The sequence below is a fragment of the Teleopsis dalmanni genome, chromosome 2, assembly GCF_002237135.1.
Source record: "Teleopsis dalmanni isolate 2A chromosome 2, ASM223713v2, whole genome shotgun sequence".
In the NCBI taxonomy this organism is placed as follows: Eukaryota; Metazoa; Arthropoda; class Insecta; order Diptera; family Diopsidae; genus Teleopsis; species Teleopsis dalmanni.
Genome location: NC_051847.1, coordinates 162,439,791 through 162,466,870, shown reverse-complemented (window position 1 = coordinate 162,466,870; position 27,080 = coordinate 162,439,791). Strand labels below are relative to the sequence as shown.

Below are 27,080 nucleotides of genomic sequence, written 5' to 3'. Positions count from 1 at the left end.
GGTTTTTGATTGATCTCTGATGGAGTGGCAATCACGGGGAAAAACGCATGAGCCAATCTCAGCTTCGGTCAAAGGATAAATTATTCTAACAACATTTAATAATTTCTTTATATAACATTTTCTAAACTTTTTTAAGTAAAATCTTACATAATTGAGAAGAATCCAAAATTACAAAATGAAGATGTTTAACTTAAACTAGAAACGTCTGAGAATATATATAGATATATATATTTACAGTAAATTAAGTTCATTTATGTTATATAAATCGGTAAACGTATATAACTAAAATACATATAGAGCTTTCTCTTTTTAGTAACTAATAAGCGCAATTCTGTTCCTATGCAAGCCTAAAATTATGCTAAGATTCTGTTATTTACATGAGATTTTTGATCATTTAATAATTATAATTATTTATGAATGATCGATTGATCGATCCATAATTATTTGGAAGTACATAAATTGTTAAATTTTTTTCTTATAATTAAAATAAATATATTTTTATATAATAATAATATTATAGCATTATTATGTGGTATTAAATGAGTCAATGTTATTCAGTAATTTGATCAAGTTTCGTCAATTTCATTTACTTGCTGATATTCGCCAGTTATTTGGCAATCATCTTGGTCGTCCTCTAGAAAGTCGCACTGTACAAATTCATAGGGCGGGAAGAATAGCGAGTTGAGCAGAGTAGCAGAGGATTGGTAAATGGCTGGGGTGAATTGGTGATGATAGCGTTGAAATTCATCTGTGCCGGGACCACTTGGCAGCTGTCGCAATTTCTCTGAATTGCGGACATATATTTTTGTTTTTATTAAGTCGTTGCTTTGTGTCTTACCAGTTTGCCTTGGCTCCGTAGATGCCAGTTTTGGTTGATCCTATTTACGACGACGAACCTTATTGCGACAGGTCTCTTCAACCGAATCCTCTGTTTCTGACAGTGACGTACTAGCCAAGTTATTGCACTCCTTAATAGCTTTTGGATCAGCGTTGGACTTGACAGCGGCAATCAGGAATCTCAGCTGCATTAGTTGCACACTAGTTACACGCGGATTGCTGCAGTTCTCCAACCATTTCAAGAACTTTTCTCCATGCTTGATAGCCTCGTCATCATCTTCGTCGCTGTTGTCACCGAATTTGATACGTTCCTCTTCATCGGTCTTGTTGGAGTTGTTGTTGTTGTTATTATTATTTGCACTAATATCGTTATTGTTCGTTTGTCCTTCGCTATTGTAGCTAAGATCGGAATCGTTGCTGACTTCCATGCTTCCGGGTGTATCAACTTTTGGTATTGCTGAACTTGGATTGCTGTTTATTTTGTAAAGTAAATTATCGAGTACATCTTTGCAGTCGGCAACGCTGCCCGCACTCCCCTCGTTAGCGCTAGTAACCGTGTCTGCTTCGGAACGCCTGACTGGACTATGTGTTGGACTCGGTGTTGGTGTGTGAGTTTGTGTGGGACTTTGATCTGGAGTTGGAAGACTAGGCGCTGGACTGATGGTTTTCGCAGACTTTGCTGAGAGATCTTCGGGTTTGCTGGTAGAATCGGCGTTGCTAGTGACTTCGTTGTTGTGCATATTATCGACTGAACTAGTGCTCTGTAGGGATGGACTACTGGTGTCTTTTGTCAGTTGTGAATATAGAATATTTTCGAAAGGTGGCTTCTGATTAGTTAAGCTAGTTGGATTTCCGGAAGATGATTGTGATTGTTGCAAGGGATTGGTTTGTAGAGCAACTGCTGTTGCTGGTGCGAGTGAATTGAGGCTAGCGCCGAATGCTTTGCACCAATTGAACCAGGCAGCATTTTTGTCATCGAGACTGCCAGACGGAGTGGATGATGGTGTCAGTGGGGTGGAAGTAGGCGGTGTATTTGCATGTGTGCTTGGCAGCTGTGGTGTGGAGGACCTGATGGGTGGGCTTGTAGCACCGATTTGATGTGGAGGATATATGTTATTGAGCCCTAACATTGCTTGCTGTGATTTTAACCAATAGAGTAGTGGATCGTCAGGGATAGTGGGCAATGGCGGCAAGTTAGCGCCGATTGATGGTGCCAAAGAAGGACTTGGACACTTAATCTTGTTTTTATCAGTTTGGCTCAAGTTGAGACCGTAATTCGATTCGCTTGAACCAGTGTTAGGCTTTTGCTTGGCCCAGTTCTTGACGGCGATACCTTGCTGACGATCGCTATTTTCGCTGTGCGGGCTTTGTGGTTGGGGTCTGGTTTTTACATTACGTAAAGTATTTGCAGTGGCTGCTAAGCTATTCAAACCTGACATCGCAGCCAGGCCAGGATTCAATTGCGCCAACAAATTGAGATTTGATGTGAGTTCATTAAAACTGATGGCTAAGGGAGACTGTGTGATGCCAGTCAGACCAGAGAGATGTGATAAGCTGGAGAGCGGGCTTATAGCGGCAATTGAAGGATCAGTTTGACGTGATATATCAGCACCAAAGACTTTATTCTTGACAGCTCCATTGAAGGCTACATAATCAGGTGTCAAGCTACCAAAACTTAGATCGGTTAAAGCTTTATTAGTGCTGTAATCCAAACCATTGATGGGTGAACGTTTAAAGTTCATTTCATCAAATTTTATTTTATTGGAAAAGTTCAATGGCAACGATGAGTCTAACTTTTGACGTTTTTCTGGTGGACCGCCAAGTAGCACGCTGGACCCATCGAGTTTTTCAGACAGCGAATCCGCTGCCATTTTGTCCGAGGCTGACTGCCGTGACATAAAACGTAATTTATCTTCATTTTTACACCAACCGCGCAATGTAGACTCCGGAACACCAATGTCTCGAGCCACAGATGCCTTCGACTCCCCATCGTGTATGCGTTGTATGGCATGTATCTTGTCACTAGGTGTCAAGCTCCGCAGCGGACGCTTGCCCTTGGTGCTCATTCTGATGTTCATGTGCGGATAGCTGGAAATATCCAACTTTAAGCCGTTGTCGAACAGTTTGGTATCTGCAAAGAAGACAAAAATAACACAATTAGTTGATTTGGCTGAAATCATTTATTGCTACAACTAATTCTTATTCGTCAAATGAAAGTAAATATATGGAACATTATGTACAAGGGTTGTTTCACGGTGCAAGGAGGCATACTTGACAATTGTATCCAATAAAAACGGTTCGCGTCTCGACTCTTCATCGCGAGTTGATGACACACGCAGACACAACGCAACAACATTACGCGTGGTTGTACCTATTCACGTCGACAATTACATGAAAGCTCATCAGTGTGTGCTCGCACTGAAGGATGGTGGGGCATACTTGTATTTCAGACCATGTATTCGTCAACGCCTGCTGTGCCACACTTAATTTGCATACACTTCAACGCACACACACACACACACACACACACACAGACATTCGTTTTCCTTGCATTTAAAAGTGAGGGTTCGGCACTGAAATACTTAAATATCCACGCAAAAACAATGAAACTCAAAATGGAAAATGCTAATTGGCGCACTTCCTTCACTACATCTGCATTTTATGTCCAACGTTGGTGTTGGGAGCGCGCAACATTTCGCGAAATCACGAATGAGCACAAAGCGTCGGTAAAACCGCGCTCATGTCACGTGCTGCACAAGATTTACGACTTGTTTACCTGTTGTACGAGCACGCAATCATCCCCAAAATATTCACACCACACACACACACACACACATACGAACCGTAAGCAGCAAGGTGTTCTCTCCTCGCCTAACTACTGCTAGTTGGAGCAGCGAAAGCAACAACAGCAACAACAGCAACTGCAACACCAAATTTAGCTCCGCCTTCGAACAAAAATAAAAGAACATTGGCAGGGGACAGGCTTATACCAATGTGTGAGTGTGTGTGTGTGTTTGTTTGTATTTGAATTCTGTTGCGCAGAAGTTGAAATGCGAATATGCAAAACATTGCTGTGGCTGTTGTTTTAAGAGTTCACAGGCGAAGGTAAAGAGCGCAGTTAAGAGTGCCGCCAACCGCAAGGAGATAAATGTTGTGCCATCTGTGAATTCGCCTGTTTGCCTTTTGTTAGTGAATAGTTTTTTCTCGCAAGCATGAGATATGAGATATGATATATTTTAATAATAATCACACATGTAAATGGAGATAAATAGTTTTTATGAGAAAAAAGAAAGACACGACTCGTTTATAGGTCAAAGTTCAAATCGAAGTTAGAAATTAATTATATTAATTTTCTAATACTTTTGTATACATAAAACGGAATCACACTTGCACCTATCGGTGCTGGCATATGTGTGTGTGTGTAGTAGTGCGACCAGCACGTGCTTTTCACATACGTACGTATGCAATTGCCTATAGAAAAATCCATGCATGTGCGTTGCTGTGTGTGTTTGCTGACAGAAGTAGGTGCTGCTGCTGCAAGTAAGGAAGGCATGTGGTGTTGAGTCGCTTAAAACTGAGTCAGAGTACATAAATATAAATTATTAATTGGCATAAAAATTAGCACAGACACACTTTAATCTTATATGCATGCATGGACATTTGTGTGTGTGTGTGTGTGTGTGCATTTGTTTATTTGTTTGCTGTTTTGCATCGCGTCCATGCAATGCATACCATGATGCCGTGTACCATGATGTCTGCTACTGTATGCTTACTCCACTTATTGGAATAAAAGTTTAACTTTAACATAAAAAAAAAATTTTTGCAAGGACTCTTTGTGATGGCCAAGGGTTCTTTCGTCTTTCGTCTTATTTACACAAATTTTCTACTTTCTCTTTCAGTTGCTGTTGTCTTATTTTTATTTTTATTTATATTTTTATTTATATTTTTATTTATATTTTTTTATTAGTTTAAAAAAAGTTTATTTTTCATTTTTCAAAATTAAAAGAGTGCAATAGCAGTTATCATAAACACATAAAATCCTTATTGTTTTGCTTTTTGTTGCTTTTTGTGATTTTTGTGATTTTTGTTATTGTAATTTGAATTCTTTCTATATTCTGCATTCATTCCTGCGACTCTGTGTATGTTGACTGCATATGTACGTATGATTCTGTTAGAATATTATTATATTTTTATCGTTCACCATGTTTGAGGCCATAAACACTCACACACACTCACTCACACTCACACTAAGCAAAGAAGTCTGGGAAATAAAGGTCAACAGTAGAACTATTTAATGTTTGTGCAAAAAAAAAAAAGAAATAACACATAAAGAACTTAATAAAATCGAAAATCAAAATAAAAGTAAAAATGTGTTAGTAAAACTTTTTTCAGGCATCTCTGTCTGTCCATCTGTCCGCATGTGCTTCCATGCTTTTCGAATTATATTATTATATTTGTTGCTTTCTGATTTTGCTATTATTGTATATTTACTTTACGCTTATTACATACACATGCATAAATAAATACGTGTGTTGAGTTTTATACATTTGTTTTGCGTCTAAAAGAAGGAAAGAAAACAATATCAGAAAATGCAATAAAACAAAACTAAACTTTTGGCCAACGTTTTTCCTTTTTCTTTTTTTTTGTTTTCTTATTTTACTATTTCTTTTTTTATTTACTCCTAAAATCTTCATTCTTTTAATGATAATTTTTCTTTGCAAATAAAATATTTTAATGTGTTTATGTCTGTCTGCTGCTTCTTCATGTTCATGTTCAGTTGTATTTTCGCTTTATGAATGAAATCAGCTGTTCGTGCGAGCAAACGTGATTCGCAATTATTATGACTTCCACATTTGATTGATTAAAGAGAATTCATTTAAATTCCACTTATAAATCCTTTTCTATAAACTTTGAAAAACAATTTTATAATAATCCCTTAAATCTATAAAAATTAAAAGTTTAATATGTCTTTAAATGAATCGTAGAGACATGGATCATTTCAAGTTGTCATAGACGGATTTACAAAACAATCTACACAGACCCCTTAGGGTGGCGTTTAAATTATGGAAGATTTTTCAAAGGTTGCTATATGTATTTAATGGTAAATAAATGTTAAAACAGTATTATTTAAATACATAATACATATTAAGTAAAATACCAATTTACTAACAGTCAAAAGCAAAGTTAAAAATATATGATCAAAATTAGAATTCAATTAAAATCGGTAACGTACTGAGTCTATAATTCGTTTAAGAAAGAAAACAGTACCTAGGCTAGGTTATTTTAGGGTGGCGGCTCAAAGCTCACTTGGGTTCAAACAACGCCCAATTACCTAAGTATCAAGTACCCTTATTAAATGCAAATATTTCAAAAATATGAAACTATAATAATCCATTAAAATCATCAATGCTAAAAAAACAAACTTTAAAATAATCTACAATTCTATAGTTTATAATAATATTGCAAATGAATCATATAATTAAATCTAGAAAATGACGAAAAATGGACATTAAAAACTTTAAAGTTCATATTGAGTCTATAAGCATCATATCACAATATTTATTCAAGTAATATTGTATTATAATGAGTAACATTTACGTTGAAAATTCTAAAACGATATTTCGATTCCATTTTTTAGTATATATGATCTTTTTCTAAAACAATAAGGTGTCCAATTTGAGCAAAAACTAAAGCTAAAAGATATTGAAGTTATTCAATTAATACATGTTTTCATGTATATGAATTTACTATAATATATCAAATTTAAGTTATATACGTGTCTACACAACTCTTCAACAAATAACTTTCCATTGATCTTAATTAGCAATTTTTCGCCATTTCACTACCACATTTCTTGCAATAATCCTTAAGATATAAGCAGATAAAAATTAAATCCGTCTTAAGGAATTTAGATAACAAAATAGATCTTTTATCCTTCCGAATAAATAGTCTGCCAAACTGTTAAAAATGTACTTCTCTAAAAACCTACTTCCTTAAGAGGCCGAAACCAGGCAATCACAGAGAAAATGCTTGCTAGTTTCTTTTTCACAACTTCTGCAATCAATAACAAAAGGAATACGCAGTTCTTCTTTGTGGGTTTCCATACGGCAGTGACCAGAGAGAACTGCAGTAAGCCTTGCAATATTCATGCAGTCCCTTTCAATAAGTTCTTAAGGTCTTGTCTTAGTAGTTTCGAAAATAATCAAAAAGTATGTGGCACAAATGACGAAAAAATTTCTTTGGGTAATCTTTTCATAATATATAGAAAATTCAAAAACTTATATGTTTAATAAAATAAATAAGGCATCTAAATATACATGAGAATTATTAACAGAGTCTGTTAATAACATGATCCTTTAATTAGCTCCTTAACATTTGTGTTGCACTACATTTTTATCTGAACCTAGTTGTCATGCGTAAAGATAAGAGAAAAATGTACAAAGTAAAGATATTCATTAATACACGAGGATTAAATATATACAATAAATATATATATTTTATATAAGTATAAAATATACAAATATTATAAGCTAGACTTGGTATACATACTCTATGTTAAAAAATATAAATCAAAAGCCATGGTTAATTTCAAAATATAAACAGCAAAATTAATTTTTAATTGCAAGGCACAATGGACTGTAAAACACTAGACTGATCGTGTCATACGAACATGTCGTATGTTGCATTGACTTAATTGAACGTGTGTGACATAACGTTTTCACCGTTTCAAACAAGACTGCATACATGTATGTGCATGTGCATGTTATTCACAATTATGTGCTCTACTCTCAATATGTTTTTGGGCACTCTTCTCTTACCAATATGAGACATAAGACATGTTCGTACGACAAGATCAACCAACGGCCGTTTGATTAGGATCATCAAATAAAGCTTAATAGATTTGTTTAATGAATGGAACTAATGTGAGTTGATCTAACTCTCTTTATCAATTTAAACGTAACGAAAAAACAGTATTTCTATTATTCTTGGATGATAGATTCTAAAGGTAGATGCAGTTTTTGATTTCGACCGAAGTTTGCTGCAAACATAGATAGGGTCCAATTGTATATAATATCTCTTCTTAAAAATTCACTAAAATCTCTATCTGCAAATCTAATATTTTTAGATTTACCTACTCTAACAAGGTAGCTAAGAGTTCACTAACAAAGACTTTAGTCAATAAAACTCAAGTTCAATGATATCTCAAAAGAAATAGCAAAGGATGAAATTTTTGGGGAAAATTTTTGGTTTACTGAAATTTTGTCTGAACCATAAATTTATCATCCATATCGGTAATGCCAATATTTGACTCTTTACTTATTCAAAATTTAAAAGAGGAAGAGGGAGTAAAAATTGTTATATTCTAAGGTGATATTATAAATCACATCTCAATAAAATTTATATCTATTTATGAGCAATAAGCGCAATTTTTTTATATTGATAAATAGACATCATCATCCTTGACATAACATTCGTTAAAGGACTCAAGCCTATCTGTTAGTTACATAGTATAAATTAAAATATTTTTATAATACAAAATTTATTAAAACTTATATTAAAAAGTAATCTAAATCAGGATCATTTCTTATTGATCAATTCGTATAACAATTAATCTATAGAATCTATTTAATATATATATATTAATTTATATTTAAATTAATTATATTTATATTTTAATATAATAAATAATAAATATTAGTAAATAATGAAAATATATATTTGCTGAAGTAATTCAGTTTATATAATATTTCAAAGTCTAGTTTCGGTTAGTTTAAGTTAGATTAGAGCGATCATCACGGAGATTCAATTATACATTGGCCTAATGTGATACTATATAAAACTCAAAAAGGTTCAAAAGCATTCGGAACCTGTAATAAAGCCTAATCTTAAGTGGCTCGTATTATGGGACGTTATTAAAAGCGTTATTAAAATATTAGTTTAACCAGAAAACTATTAATAGAAAATACAGCACTAGGCGGAAAAGTATGCTGTGAAATAAGAAGGTTGCGTAGATCTACGCTCTTGCTGAACTTAATCATTTGAATATGGTTAGGCATAGATCTAAGCCTTAAAAACTTACTGGACTTTAACAGGCGAATACGAATAGACACATTAAAAGAAACGTTGAATCATATCCTACAAATAGAAACACAATTGTTCTGATAAGTAAGATAGAAGTGTACTGCCGTCCGTACATTATCAAATGATCTCATCAGATGAATATGGTTAAGCACAGATCTAAGCTCAATAGACTTACAGGACTTCATCAAGCGAATGCGGCTAAGCATAAAATATCATATCCTTGAAATGGAAAGACATTAGTATTGATAAATAGGTAAAACAGTATATAGACGACCCCACATTATCTTATTATATTGCTTAATACGATATATTGCTTAATAGCCTTATACTATGAATAAATTCGATCATTTACCTATGAATTTGTAATCTTCTATGGAATCATAAAAATGTTTCTAGGAGATCTTGTGTTTAGTAGAAAAAAGAGATGATAGCATACATTTATCTGAATTAGATTATCTATTTCCTTAACTTTTAAAATTTTTGTTTAGATAGCACTATACAAAATTTTTATTAATATTTTTATTTTTATTATTTTTTTATGACTATTATTTTATTACCATATATATCTAAAAGTTATAAAAGATAAGCTTTTAAGATTTATTTAATTTTAATAAGATTTTTTAAAAAAGTTCCAATATTTTTTTGTAATTACTTTCATTCATAATTGTGTATACATACAATCAATCAAAATTAAAAAAAAAAACTTCAATGTCAGTAATATATTATGGTGATAAATTATAAAGAATTAGAAGAAAATAAAATAATTTTATAATATAATAAGTTTCAGTGATAAATCATTAAAGACTAAAATAAAAAATAATAATTTTGTTATGAATTATCTCAGACAAAGAATTATTAATGTTAACATATAAAAACCGATAAAAAAACTATGATAGTCTATATCAAATATATCGAAGTTTAATCTCTTTGATAACTTCCAACATGAGCTGTGAATAGTTAAACTATATAATCAAAAACGACAGTAGCGGAAGGTTTGGAGACACTCGGTTGCTATAACGAATTTCAAAGATTTTTTATTTATCTTTTTTAATCTTTTATATAAGCTTTTCATGAAATCTATAACTATCAATTTTAAAATATTTAAATTTGTTTTTATTTTATAAAATATTTATACAGAATTTTTTTCTTCATTTTCCTATATACCACAATTTTAGTGCAGTTTGCTACCACTTTTTGATCACAGTCTTTTTGTTGTTTACTTTTTTTCTATTTTTTTATAGTTTTTAGCTAATATTAATTTGATTTTTATTTACTTTTTATTATACATTAAATTTTTATATTATTATAAATTCTTCTTCTTTCCTTTTTAGTGCTGTTAGCTAATATTAAATTGATTTTTATTTATTTATATATATTAAAATTAAATGTTAAAGTAATTGCAAGCAAGAACGAAGGGGTTTAGTAAAGAGATTTTATGCAATTTGACATTTTTAATATGTAACTTATATACTTTATCGGATATGTTGAGGTTTTTTTATATATAAAAATAAACTAATAAATTTTATTTTTACTGTGAAACTTTAATTTTTTAATTTTCTTATTTTGGGAGGCCTACGCTATACTATAGTGCTATACCAAAAAAAAAAACGATTTGATAAAATAAGGAAAATATAATTTTGATTTATACACTTTATAATAGTTTAAAAATTAATATTATTAATTTTAATTAATTGCTTAATTAATAATATTAATTAATATTTTTAGCAAAATTTATACTTTATAAAATGTTTTTATGGAACTAACTATTTTAGGATTAGACTATATGAACTGCTTAGGGATTAGATTTCTCCTTCCTTTCGACTTACTGATGACACAATTAGTTATTAGGCATACAAAATTCTAAATAATGAAGATTTTATTCTCAATTATTTAAATTAAATTTATTTATATCAAAAATTTAATTAAATTTTTTTAAAGATACATGAATAATACAATGTTATTTCCATAATTTTATAAATAAAGCATAATTATATAAGTAATATTTTTTTAGTAATAAAAAAAAAAATATAGATATATTAATAAAATGTGTGTATACAAGCATATAATATATAATATCTCCAAATTCTCACTATATGATTATATTTTTTAGTATTAAAAAACAATATATATATAAATAAAATATATGTATACAAGCATATAATATGTAATATCTCCAAATTCTCACTATTTAATAATATTTTTTAAGTATTAAAAAATAATATATATATATAAATAAAATGTGTGTATACAAGCATATAATATATAATATCTCCAAATTCTCACTATATTTTAATATTTTTCAAGTATTAAAAAATAATATATATGTATATATAAATAAAATGTGTGTATACAAGCATTTAATATATAATATCACCAAATTCTCACTATATGATAATTAATATGATGGGTTGTAAATAATAAATGCATACTCAAAAATCAATCTCACATCATGATCATTATAAAAACCACTTTATTTACATATTAAAGAAGAAGGCTGGTAACTACAGCTTATAAGGAAACTATTATATATCAGTACTGATTTTTTTTATATGTATATCGGTATTTATTATTAATAAAGTAATCGGATAATTTATGCTTATTGCGCATACGCCAAAAACAATTGTCGATGGATCGCAAATATTAAAAGACACTTTGACACTCAGAGACTTAAGTTTACATTATACATGCATATATGTATGTACATAATAATATAAAATTTATATAATTAATATATGTATGTATAATTAATAAAGATATAGATTAATTAATTAAAATTAAATTAATTTTTTTTTAAATATTATACGAAATGAGCTGCAAAGTATCACAAATATTATGAATAAAACTAACCAAAAACAACAAAAGAATATAATAAAAATAAAGTCATTTGGGTCTGGGTGCCGGTCATTTTCTATATGAGTTATATTTCTTAGAACACTGCTTTGGAGACACTCAATTTTTTTTTTTGTTTTGAATAAGAACACAATATTTTTTCCTTAATATTTTTTCCTTAATACAATATTTAATTAGAGAATGAATTTTTTTAAAAAAGATTAAATTAATTTATATAAAAAGAATTAAGTAAATTAATTTTATTTTTAGAATTTATAAAAAAATCAAATAACGTCAATGTTATATTTATATTATAATAATTTTTAATTAATAAATAACTCTTATTTATTAATATTTATATGCGGAAGAGAGCACGTGTTTATTTACTCACCTTTATATTAAGCCGATTTAAAGAAAATATTTTCAATACGAAATTCGTGGAGTAATTATTCTGGAATTATTGAAGCGCGTATGCCTTAAGCATAGCCGGGTATTGCAAGTAAATTTAAATTCGGTTCTAATGTTTAGTGATAGTATATATAAAAATTTCTTCTTTTATAATTTAATATCACTTATAAGCAGCAAGAAAAAATACTATTTCTTTAAAAATAATTCAATAAATTATTCTAATGCACTTATATTCAGTTAATTATCCCAGCAAATGCCAAATTCACAAAAATTGAATTATTAATTAATTAACTATTTTTTTTTCTGTTGAAATGGCATGCACCAAACAAATTTTTATTCACACTTTATTAGAAATAAAATCGCACAAATTGTCGCACTGCGCTCAAAATCCTTCATTAACCGTCGTTCAATGTTGTCTCGCTCGAGTGTCAAGACGATATGCTTGTACGTTCGCAATTATATTTTTGCCATGCAAACATGCAAGTTCGCGCACAGCAACAAACTACGCGGTTGAGCAAAGCGGGGAAAAAGGATTTGCACGGTTCTTGCTGCCTTGCTGTGTTGCTGTGTTGCTGCCTTGCTGTGTTGCTGCTTCATACCAACTCACACACAACATGTATGTAGCATTGTACAACACAATATATGCTCGCTCGTTGTAGGTTTCGAGTTGTGTTCCTGCTTTTTGTTTTTGTTATTTGCGCGCGCTGCTCTTGTCATCAAACCGTGCACCAAAGCCGAAAGCCCGACAAATGTGTAATGATTAACGGCGAAGAAGGCGACGAAGAAATCATTCGCAACAGAATCCTTACAGGCCTATGTTTTTTGCTTTGTTGCTTTGCTTGACCGTTTCAGAGAAAATACACGTATATACATGCATGCATATGCGCGAGTACATACACAACTACACAACTGCACAACTGCACAAGTATGAATGTGACAATCGTGAGCAGATGGATAGCTGTGTGTATGTATATATGTAGGTAGGTTGTATATATGCCAGACTGACGAACACATTTCTGTTCTGTGTGCGTTGAATTGCGAAAAATGTTGGAAAAGGTAGCAACAACCGTTATGTGGCACTGTGCGGCGTCCTACGAAGTTATGAAATAACGTCTCGCCCCTTTTTTACTTGAAACGAATGCAATGCACATATATATACATATATATGCATATGTATGTATGTATGTATGTATGTGCATGTAAGAAATAGAAAAATAACTTTAAGAAATTATTGGAGACTGTTTTGTGTATGTAAATTATTATTGTTCAGTTAGGACACAAGTTGAGATGCACGTATGTATGTATGTATGTATGTATGTACGTATGTGGCTGCATGTTGCATTAATTGTTTGTATTTGATTTTTGTTTAGGCATAGCAGAACACCTCCCTCTGTTTGCAATAGTTTTATTATTACAGTTTTCGTTTTCTTATTTTCCTTCGCAATAGTTTTTGGACATCGTCTTAATTTCTCTTCGTTCTCTATCTTCTATCCATGAAAACTGTGAAAACTGTGAGAGTAATGAAAAAGGACAAGAAAATTTCTATAAGTAAAGATTTTTGTTATGTTTGTTGTTTTGCAAACTTGACCGAACTATGTGCGTTGTTTGAGTATGAAACATACATTCGTACGACTTGGGTTGGAGTTGAGTATGTAGTATCACGTCACACATATGGCACGTTCTACGTATTTATATGTGCATGCGCCTGTTAATATTGCTGAACTGAACACGTTGCCGTTTGCAGCAAAAAACTACACTTGAAAAAATTTTCTGTAAAAAACAATTTTAACGGATCGACTTTTTGATATTTAAGACAAATTTTAATTTATAAAAAACATTTTAATTTATATAAAATAGACTATATTTTTTTGTCTGTGGTGAAGTGAACTTTATGAATGAGTTAGCGTTTTTACAACAATAACTAATAAATATTTATTTACAGTTCCCCCCTATAACGCGGTACCCTTATAACGTGTTTTCATATTACGCGATTTCAATCCGCCATATAACACGAGGATTTGTACAGTTCATAATTAGCTTCGCGTACATTTGCACGTGTGTATACGGGAATACTACTCCCTACTCCCTTATATATATTTCCTATAATGGAGAACCAATCTACCGCGTTATAGGGGGGATTACTGTATATATATTATACTAATATTCAAAATTTCTATTTGTTAATAAGAATTGTGATTAAAAAATTTATTTTATATTTATAAGATTTTATATACAATTCACATCATTTTACTTGATTTGTTAAAAAATTTTAATCCTGTTAGAGAGATTTCGACAAGTAGTGAACTAGAGAAACAAAAATTATTTTTATATTATTTCAATTAACTGAATTTTTGGCTGACTATACAGCTGTTTCGAGTATTACCAAATACCTATCGTCAGTGGTTTTGGAAACAATTCTTGTGTTTAATTATTTGTATATAATTTATTGATCCTTCAATAATTGATTGTATGATCCTATTAGAATGTGTAGGTGCTTAGATTCATCATATGCCTTACTGCAGACCTAGAAAAAAAGATTGCGTGGAGTAAAGCAATCAGTCAAAAAATAAAAAATTATGAAAATGTATCAATAGTAAATATTTTTTCCATAAACACAATGAAACTTCGACCCGCCATTGGCCTTACTTAATGAGTTTTACATTTTTTTAACAAGTAAATGAGCCAATAGTCCATTTCAGAGTACTCTGATGTCTATAGTCGAAATATTGGTGAAAATAAAATATAATTTTTAAAAATAATCAATATTTGACCAAATAACCTATTTCAAAACTAAAAATGATTGGTCAGATTTTGGTCATTAATGCAATATATTAATAAAGTACGTGTTATATTGACATGCTATTCAAAAGCACTAAAAATGTATACTCCGCTTTGTGATCTAACGCCTAATTATATAAATACATAGATTATAATTGCGCTTAAATTATCTGAATTATATTAAAAAAACATAATTTTCTGAAACATTATAATTTGAACATGTTCACCTCATTAACAAAATATTATCGGCAAAGAAAAGAATTATATAATCCTTAGGTTAATATATTAATATAATTATAATGAGTTTAAAAGATTTACATCCTCCTTAACTTAATACATTGAAATTATTATAATAAGTTTAGGAGACTTACATTATCCTTAATCTATTGTATTGAAATGATTTGAAATAAGCGCAATTCATTGAGTAATATAGATTTATTTATAATTACTAAGGTTGTTTTTTTTTACTAATAAGTAAAATTTTATAAAAATATGTCTTAAATATAAAATATTGCATTTTCACAGTGTATTTGTATATATTAAGATTGAGAATTAATGAGACCAAACAGAAAGAACATAACTTGCACAATCGACTCTCTTAAAATTTGATTTGCGTGGACGTTGTAAGTTCGACTGCCACTTAAGTCACACACCAAGAAGCTGAGTTTTGTTTGAGAGGCGGGCAAGTAGGTAAGTATCTTTTTTATGCCTGTTACTGTAATTAAAAAGCATAACAATTCCATAGTTCAAAGTTCTTGTGCGTATATTCAGCCATCCTTAATGCATTGCTCTGCGAATTGCACAACGCATCATATGTGACTCTTTAATTCTTCGTTGTCATTCAATTCATCTTCGCAGCCGTCATCTAATTTATGTAGATGTATCTGCGTACATCTACAACTGCGAATGCACTACTTCGCTTACTTTGCCGTTAATGTTTTCTGTTTCTCAACAGATATGAATATCTCCGATTCATTCTTACGTACGGCAGTCCACGTTTACGTTTACTAATCAGCATTTGGTTTAGTGTTGACCGCTGTCCGTTTTGTTTTTGTTGTTTCTCAATTTCTTATCATCGATTTCGACATTTGCATATGAATTCACATGTAAAATGGGGACGAATTCTCACGGCAAAATTGCAGATTTGCTCACGTTTTTGTCCAACGAGTCTTACTCCATACTCGATACTCCATACTGGCCGCACTTAGTGAGCACATAAGAATATGCAAATGACCATACAAAGATGAGGACTTCGGGTACAAACTCCTCGACTTGCGAATGCTGTGGTTTTTGTTTACACACATACGATACTGGTATGCAATATGAAATATACGTTTGTATGTAATTCCTTAAGTTTGGCACAACAACGAAATCCAATTGTTAAGGATGAAGAAGGTGAGCAGGCAGCGAGAATGACGAATAGTTGCGTTGAACTCCAGAAAGGATTAAGTTTGTGTAGAATGCCGCATTGCTTCAAATTACGTATGAGTACGAATTTAGCATTTGTGCTGGCAGCTGCTGGTCGTGGTCATGTGGAAGCAGTGGGTGAAGTCTTCTTTCCCATTGTGACGCGTTTTCCAAACTCTATTTTATTGCAGAAGTAGTTTTTTGGTCTGTGCTCAGAAAACAATTTGGATTTCTTGCGTATTTGTGCGTGCAATCCTGTCGTGGACAGTCTCCTCTGCGACTTCGTTGTTTCGTTGTACTTTAAAGCACATTCTCTCCTTTTCTTGCTCTCATCTTATGTGATGTACTTGTCCGAGCATCTGGTGTTATTCCAAAACATTTTCATCCATTTTCATATTCGTGCGTTTTCGTTTTTGTTAGCAACAAATTTTCTTATTGTTTTTATTTGTTGTTATGGCAGCAGTAGCCACTTGAAACTCCAATACATGGTGCCTATTTACATTACATGGACATTGATTTAATTTAGACTTGATCAAAACTATACACTTATTAACAATTAAGTAATATGATAAAACTAATATAGTATCTTTTAGATACGAACTTTAAGATAAAATTCGATTTGATGCCTTAACATAGTTTGTTTCGTTACTACATTTTGTTACCATACCTGTGCCTTCTTTGTAGAACACTTTATTTATGCCCACTTTCGGTAATCCCTTCTTTGGGACCAAATTTCTTTTAGCTAGAAACCAAATCTGGAGAACAATTCAAAGTCTTTGTTAATGTTGTTATTGACCTGTGATATAATGTATCGTTCTTAATTTGGATTCATTTTCTTTACAATATCACTTTATAATTAGTGCTTTTCAATGTTTTTTGATGAATAACTTACTCTGCCCATCTGAAAATATGGAGACTAATAACTTAGCAGTCAAAATTTGTATATTTGATTACTTTCGACGGCTACTAACAGTGCTCGGATATTCTGCAGAAATATCTTTACTATGTGCGGTTTAGAATTGAAATTTGAACACATATATAAAACATATTGGCGAATATTTTGAACCAAAGAGCTTTAATTACGTTATAGTAATCAATTGTTCAGCGAAATCGAATTATTTAAGATACTAATAAGGCTATTGTGATGCTGTTAGTTATAGTCATTCTTCTCTTTTTAATATATGTTACAACTGCTTGCAAAGTGGTGTAAGAACACTGATTAATTAGTAGTTATCTTTATATTTCTTCAGTTCTAGTTTGAAGAAACAATCCTTATAACTTAACTTTAAAACTGGGTATTCCTCTTATTGTAATAAGATGGCTTCAGGTAAATTACAATCTTCCACGAGTTTTCATAACTTTCGATTAGTAATATAATTCAATTTTTAAACTGGTTATTGATTTTTTTATAACAAGATACCTAAAGATATAGGATGTACTTAAAGCGTATACTAGAACCCCCTTTTTAAATCAAGAATTAATTTTCATATATGTTTCCATGTTTTCTATGTATTATATTGCTACCGGTTGTTTATATTGTCTTGTTTCAAGTCGGATATCCATTATACCACTTTTGTACCTGAACTATTTTTAAGAAACTTAGATTCATTTAAAATGAAATATATGAAGCTGAGTAATAATTAAAAACTTCTATATATAGCCATTGCAATATTTTTTTACATATATTTTACATATCTTTATGAGAGTAATAGGTTATTCCAGTAGAGCACCTTCTCTTAAAATGAGTAAAATATAATTAATCAAAGAACGGCCGGAGCTACGCTCTGTGTTCGACCAATAAGTGCCTTCAACATTCACCAAGGGCACAACACAAACAGTTCCTTGCTTCAAGAGTTTAAAATGTTTTTACATTTTATAGAAGCAAATTCTCTGTTTCGGAATGTAAGATATACATAACTCAACCTCTTGGTACTGACCAAAATATATGTCCTTAATATTACCTTTTAATCTTAGAAAAACTATTTTGGTTACCTTACATATATCTATCGAATCAAAGATAGGGTTTATAGTCTTGGATTGTACATTTTCTATTAAATAAAATTATTAATGTAAATTTATTATAATAAACTATAAAGTTAAAGTTTTCAAAACTTTAAGTTAAGTTATAGAAAACTCACTTTGTCCTATAACGACCAATACACAGCACTGAAAATGGAAAATTTCTTAAGCCATTGCTTTATGACTTACTTATTTCAATTCACCTATTAAAGTTTGGACCACTATAAAATATCTTGCAAATAATAAGATTATTTTTTTTTACAAACTACTTCTCAGAAGCATCGTTATATAAATTCTTAAAGGATTTTGCAACCCGATCATTTTCATTTTAAACCAATATATATATATGTATGTATATAAGTTCCGACCACTTTATCCAAAACAATTATCTATCAAAGATCTATAAATCACTAATATATCTTTAGATATTATGTATGGTATATGCAAGTACTATAGGATAGCGTAATTAAACTGTTGCCACCACAGCAAAACTTGTAAACTGGTGACAACATTGCGTATATATTTTACCATATAAGATCTGATTATACTGTTAATGAGTAAAAGGTGGCTTTCACGTCTCAGTTTCTTGTTTATAAAATAAATTCATAAACCTATAATACTGTGATATTGTTGTACTGTGATATGTTTAAACGGAGAACAATAGGTGAAACTTAAACATCTCAAGGTGAATAAATCTTTTGGGTCTTAAAACACGTTTTTACCAAATTGAATATCGTGCAAGACATTATTTAAATAAATTTATAAAAATATTCTTAATTAGAAATCAATATTATTTCAAAATACTTTAATCATTTTGAATGATACTAAAATATATTTAAGTTTCAAATTATATCAGATCTTAGATTTAATCTACAAAAAATGGATTAAAAGTTTCTTAAGTTAAATTATTCCGATTTGATTTTCTTTATTAACATAATTGAATATAAGAGACGTTGTAGTTCTATGACTACAACTTATATATATAAAAATGATAAAAAACAATTTTCTTTACATTAAAAAATCGAATAAAAAACTATATATAAAATATTTACTTAGGTAAATATGTAAATATACAGTATGTGCTGTGTGCTTATAAGGAGATCTGAAGTGATAATGGGATCTGTCACCGTGTTTTGATGTAGAATTATGATTAAATACGTAACTCTCTGTACATAAATTATGTTTCAATCTTAATTATAATTATATCGTTTTTGATTGGCAAATCTTGGGTAACTTTTTCGCAGGAAATTTACTTTCAGTACTGTCTACATATTGCTTAATTCCAGACAAAATCTATAATATCGAGATTAATTTATAACACTCTACATATTTTTTCAGAATAATAAAAATAAGATTGAAATTAACAGCTGTTTTATGTTATTTGACAATAATATTTAATATTTTAGGGTTATGTTATGTTTAGGGTCATCCTAAACATATTCGACTAAGCCACAAATTTCGTATAAAAAATAATAGATTGAGACCAAATCTAGTTTTGCCAATCGAAAAGGAGATTAGTTTAAAATAATAGAATAGATAGATAATAAATTTATATTTTAAAATAGATAGATAGATAATAAATTTAATAATAGAAAAAAAACATTTCAAATTATTTTTTTGTTTTTTGTTCTTCTGTTTTGTACTTCTTTATTTATTTTATATTTATTTTATTTTATTCTTTACTTTACTTTATTTAATTTTAATTTGTCTCCATGCATTTATTTTATTGATTTATTTTTAATTAATCATTAAACCAAATCGGTTGATTGACCCTGTATAAAAGAAGTCCATAATGAAGAATCTAAAATTGTATCGAATGTGGCGAGAGAAAGGGTAAATCTTCTACCAAAAGTTGTGTCGCATACACTCGTACGACGTCCCTTACCACCATTTCACTGCTGACCATTGCCTGTATTACTTACTTTTGCTTTTAGTTTAGTAGTCCTCATCTATGCATATGTACTCAAACATACTCGCTACTAGGTATTTGCGCGGTATGTGCAATCGAAGTCAGTTTCTAGTTTCTAGTCCTCACTAACAATAACAATAACAATAACAACTACAACAACAGCAGCAGCAGCAACAATAACAACAAAAACGAGAATTGTATCCCAAAAAGCTGAATGCTGGCCACATGCGCCTTCATCATTCGATTTACGCGAAAATTTTCTTTAAATATAGGTGTGAGGTGAGATGTAAAAATATGTAAATTTACGCTGGATATTACATTTGATGTTTGTTAGAAGGAAGAGTGGGAGACACAAGCAGACGACAGTTACACATATATACAAACACATGTTGTGTGCGTTTGCAATACTCGTAATACACAGAAAGTCCTGCATGTGTGGCAGTGTGTGTGTGTGTGTGTGTGTTGACGGTGTAGTGTGCAAGAAAGACGGAAAATTCTCCGTCATCTACAACGTTGCGGACGTTGCGGACGTTGGTCAAAACTGTTTCGTAGGAAAATCTAAAGAGTGCGCGCTGCGATAAATCAGAAATTCTATAAGAGTAGCTGTGGATTCTGGATTGGAATGAGCTCCTCCTGGCACGATTTGTTATGTTTGTTCATTTTTGCATAGTTTTCAGAGGCCCTCCTTAGCGTTTTCTCGAATTTATTAGTGTCGAGTGAGCACTTCTCATAAGGATGGTTCGTTGTCTGTGATGCTGTCGTTAATATAACTGACGTTGTTGCTGTTTTAGTTGTTTAAGTTGTTATTGTTTTAGTTGTTGGTGAGGCCGTTCTTGCCGTTGTTGCCGTTTTTGCCGTTGTTGTTGTTATTATTTGTCTTGTATATGACAGTGGAAGGAGAAACAATAATGTCCTGTTGCGACGCGATAGATGTTTCTTTGGTCATCATAGATAAATACATACAAACATACCTACTTCAGCAACGAACTTTGCATACGGCTTCCATCTCTTTTGTTTTTGTCTTTTTACATAAACTTTATATTTAGAGCTCTCCAAGAGTCTGTCGGCTGTTTTTATGTATGTATATTTTGCGTGTTGGTTTCTATGTAAACTTCTAATGTCCATCTGAATTTCATTTCATTTTAAAATAGAGGAAAGTAAAGACGTAGAAGTAAATGACTATGTGCGTAGTACGTTAGGTGGACACACTCTGGCACAAACATTTTATATACAAGAAGTGTAGGGACGCACAAATGTGCAAAATACGAAAAGGTATGTTTCATGCTAATAATCTTTTTGCTTAACTCACATATTTTTCTTGACAACGTCATGACGGTATTATTTGCCTTGTCTCTGTCTCTGCAGCATCTTGTAAGAAGACTATAAGTGTTAGTACATAGTTTCTTATATCCACACACAGAGATATGCGCTTAGAAAAGAACAGGTATTTACTACATATACACACTAATCCTTAATATACCCATATATATATATATATATATATACATCTATTCCTATAATGACTTGATACAATTTTTAATTTTCATCCTTATGGACCATGTACGATTGTTTCAGTTCTCAATCGAATTTCATTTCACATTTTTTTCATTAAGCTAAATTAGAATTAATTAACTAAATTAATTATAGTTTAAGTATCAATACGAGTTGTAAACAATAATATTAGTAATACAAAAACAAAAAATTAATATTAGCTTCATAATTCCCATACTTATAAATCGTCTTATTCATCATCAAGATCATCATCAACATCAACTTATATATATTTCAGAAGATTGCATCCTATTCTATATTATTTAAATTCAAAATATCAATAATGTTATATACTGAATATTTTAGTTCCGAAGATCGCTCTTAATAATATATGATCTATAATGTTTAAAAAAATTATTTTATCATGAATCACAAAATCTAAGTTGATCCGACAGACAGGAATCTAATATCTTACTTGACTGGTATGAGCTACTACAAATATTGTAACATTCATCTGGTTGCTTCTTAAGGAGAAATTCTAAAATAATGAAACAACTGCGAAACCTGCAATTTAAGAGCAGAGGGATGACTAATTCTTTCTAATGATGTAGGCATTTAATATAAGCAATAACAAATATCTTGCTATGTTTTTCATTTTTAACATATCTGACCTTGATAAGTTACTTGTTGATCTTCTGGACGATTTTTTTTTTTAAAATGATTTTTAAAAACCTTAACATTCGCATATTCTATAAAACGCAGAGTGAAACGTTAAAAACAACTCATTAGAACGTATCCTGAGATTAATAGAAAATGAGTTCAGTACCCCATATGGAGGTACTAAATCACTGATATTACTTTATTTAATATCCTTAATTTGACCATCTTTAAAAGACTTCTTCAAGCGTAGCACAATTCACCTAATGATTCGCAATGTACCATTCTTATTATTAGAAAAGTCTAATAATACTAATTTTAATAAGCTTAAGAATATTTGACTTTAATTTAAATAAAAAGCAAGTAAATAACCCATTGCGATCGAAAGTCATTCTCCTTTGATCTCCATTCCAGATTCTAACGTCAAGGTTAATTGGAATCTTAACCGCAAAAACTTTTCAGTGACAGAACATCCATATTTTAACAAGATTCTACACATATAACGTGCCAACCTACTAAACTGAGACACAAAGTTGAACATATAACGACTTCAACGACTCAAATTGGTCTCTCGACCACTTGAAATAGAACGTTTTTTGAAAACTATTACAAATACATGAATTTAAATACAACGTCTGTCGTTATAATAGAATAAAGATTCCATAAGTTGCATTCATACAGTATGCGACTTATTTGTCATCCGATTTAGTCCTTGTTTACGCTAAAGCGTTCTGTAAAATTTATTTGCTTTCCAATAGTTTTTTCTGTTAAAATTACAAATTAATAAATTTTTTAAAAGTTGAAGTAAAATTGGGTCACCCTGTAGTATTCAAACACATAAAACTATGAAAGTCGTTAATCCTACACATTTCCATGAAAAAATGAAAAGTGGATTTGAAAATCAAATTCAAAGCAAAGACATTGTGATATTAATTAACTAAATATGTTGCTTAATTCTGTTAAGGATATTTTATATAAAACGTAAAACCTATTATATATGAATTATATATGAATATGAATATTATATATGAATGTAAAACCTATTCCGTTTTATAGAAGTTTAATCGAAATCTGGAATCAAAAACAAAAAAATCTCTATTGGTTGTTATCAAAATAGAGAAAGATATGTCAGTTACAGACGAATACAGATTTGAAAAGTATTCGATTCGGAAACATGAACATTTCTTATAATAGTAAACATAATATGCAATGGATCATGTGGCGATATGATACCTTACAATATATGTAGAACGTACTCAGATTCATATTTGAAATATATTTACTTCTATGTCTGAAAATCCATTTTATTACATATTTATAAATGTAAATATACATAATACATATACATATACAATTAGCACTAAATACTTTTAGAGAATATTTTAAAGAAATATATAGTTAAATTTTGGTTTTTAGTAATATTTATGACCATTTATTTCTGACCTATTCATAATACATATGAACTCGTAATTCGAAAATCAAAATCGATTTAGTTTGCTTGATTAATATCTTATCTTTCCAGAATTGTGTCGATCTAAATATATATGCTTTCCCATGCCTATTTTATATGTTCTTTAAAATACCAATTCAACAATAACATCATTAAAAACAATGGGCTGATTTAATTGGATTGTTGTAAGACAGCGGAGCCGAGATCTATAATACTCCAATTTTTATTTTCAGGATTATAATGGCCTGCATGCAGTGGAATGGAGTGTTTTAGACTTAACCACGTAAATAAGAATTTTACAATTACAAACTTTCCGTGAATGAAAGAAATCCCAAGAGGGAATCTTTGATTTATGGACAAATTTAGTGCCAGAAACACTTTTATCACCCATGTTGAATATTTTCATTGTTTTAATAACTTTCCATTCCCAAAACAAGCTAGCACCCTGGATTTTCTAACAAGATTATCTTAGTGATTTTCTTTTTATAATTTTTTCGAGCACTAATCTTGAATGCCAATTGGTATAATAGTATTATTGTCATTTAAAGTTTAAAAATAGGCAGTATTATTATTGAGTGGTATACACGCGATTTCCTACTAGTTAGTGTTAGTACCCATATATCTGGCAACAATAACCCGAATACATCAAACGAACCTGTATTTGAAGAGTGACTTTTTAAGCTACATTTTTCGTAAATGTAGCTGTGTTAAATATTACTTGTCTAAAAAGTTATGTTGGTTTAAAATTGGCTGAAGAAATATCTGATGAAATGCACAATATTAGGCTTTTTTACTATAAAAAGGAGAAAGTAAAAACATGCTGGTTTATGGTAAGGATGCTATGTGTGAACGTTGGGCCCGGGAATGCTCGATTCTATTACAGGAACTACAAAGTGAAATATGCTAGCAAGGTTATATAAAGCGTTTGATGGGATTGGAACGAAATTGTCTATTACGAACTGCTTCAACCTTGCACAATGGTTAATTTAGTCCTCTACTGCTCTCACTTCAACCTTTTAAATGAAACAAGGAAAAACTAACAGAATTAGCTAACAGAAAAGGAGTTATATCCCATTAAGGGAATTTGGTTGGGAAGTTTTGATCCATTTACTGTGTAGCCCCTAACCTTGCATTGCCTGACTACGATTTGTTTTCGTATCAGAATAACTATTAACTATTAATTAACTATAAATAAATAATGATTAAAATTATTTAATCATAATCATAATGATGTTTTCATCTCAGCATATCTATTAATAATAATGATATCATAATAGAAAATGATAGAAATGATAATGATAAATGAATAAATAAATGAATAATTATTAATTATAACTCATTGGCCGTAAGACCATTAAAAATCACTTAAAAATCAAAGAAGATCTATATTGATGTAATTATAAAGCTACCCGAAAATTGGTGAAAGGTTATAAATACTAATAGACATGAATTTAATTAAAATCAATTTTCAATAAAAAAAATTTATTTTCAAAAATATATCAAAAAACGGCGGATATTTTTTAGATCACTTAAAATATTTGATAATAGTATTCTATTGCAATGTTTCTCCACAAATATTCATTCTTTTCAGTTCTTAGGACTTAGTTCGATAGTTTCACAGAATTTAAATTTCTTATTTCTGAGCATTTACCATATAGATGTTGGTCTTTAAGTTCAATATATTTCACATCATTTATTTCACGTTGTTTTGTTGTACGTGTTTTGTAATCTCTTCAATTTCTTTTGTAATATATGACTTCGGAAAGCTCTTCTAGATGCTGAACCCAAAAGGTGGCCAACAAGCCCTACTTTTTTTATTAATCTAATTAAGTAAATCCTTGAAGAGTTTTTTTTTTGTATAATATCGAAATAATATGATGTGTTTTATTTTTCTAATATCATCGTTTCAGACTAAACCTGTTCAAGTGCAGAATATAGGATTTATAGTATATTCAATACAAAGTAGTCAGGCAATATTGTTACTTGCCATATACCATGAATTACTAAATATCGCTTTGGTATCAAATTTTTTCATCTATATGCTTGAACTCCAGTATATGTTCAATATATGTTTTCAATTCCATAATTCTATACTCACACAAGAGATGAAAAATATATTTTTATCTAAATAACATTTACATTTAACTTACTTAAAATATATTTACCGGTGTCGTTTAGAAGAATAATATTCTGTGAATTCTACAGTTTATAACTATTATTATAGTAAATTTTGGCATGTCTTGTGTTAAGGAATGTCTGATATATGAAGGAATTGAAATAAATTATTTGCAATCGCCACATATCAGTGCTAAACATTTGTTACAAAGCATGTTGTATGATATATGATGTATCATTATGATATGTTTTGTGATAAAAATAAACTTGCTTTATTAAAGAAAGCAAATCTATTCAGTTCCGAAGAGGTATTTTATGGATGGAAATAAAATAAATAAGTTTTTATGGTTTATCGAATAATTTCTGGTTTTTAAGTTGGTTCCCAAATATTACTATGCTCTATGTCTAGAGTATAGTATCTGTCGAAAGCACTAATTCTGTCTAAATATTAATATTGCTAATAGAAAGCTGTATTAATTCTTCCCCAACATAATAATAAATTATTTAGTGTATTTTCTTTATTCTCAGCATACAGATAATGTTTATCAGTTTATTCTACTGACTAAGATAGTTCGAGATACTCAATAAAAGTTTTAAAGTGTGAAGATCTTCTTAATTTTTTTCTTTATTATAGATTTTTCGGATATTGTGCATTGTATATTAATAGATTAAGTTGCTGACGTTATGAGATAGAATGATCCTTTTCAAGAATTAGTAGACCCATGGATGGGATTTCATTTCTCCTACATGAAGAAAAGTGAAATAGTACCATTTTCATCACATTACAAGTTATTTTGCAGAAAGTTTTGTTTAGTAAGATAGTTATTAAATCTAGTGAATACTTTAAACGTACTTGTACTATAGGAAACGCTTATGGAGTTAAACAATAACAAGCTAAAAGATACAGCTGAAGAATATGAACGAGCCTAACATTTAATAATTATCAGATAATAATGTATAAAAAATAAAAGTAATAAGCAGTAATAATAAGCAACAAATAGTCTTTTATAGAGTTCAGAAGTGCTCATAAATATATCTCTTGTATATGAAACGTAAAAGTATTAGAATGTGTTTATATTCAAACTATTAAGATGTCAC

At 30.2% G+C, this 27,080-nt stretch overlaps 1 protein-coding gene and 1 pseudogene across 1 annotated transcript in view; one reads left to right on the top strand and one right to left on the bottom strand.

The window, feature by feature from the left end:
• LOC119679067 (coiled-coil domain-containing protein lobo) overlaps positions 1–27,080 on the top strand; it is a 68,859-nt gene that overhangs the window by 3,737 nt on the left and 38,042 nt on the right. The gene's annotated exons all lie outside the window — the stretch shown is intronic.
• On the bottom strand, positions 540–12,244 carry LOC119679068 (annotated as a pseudogene).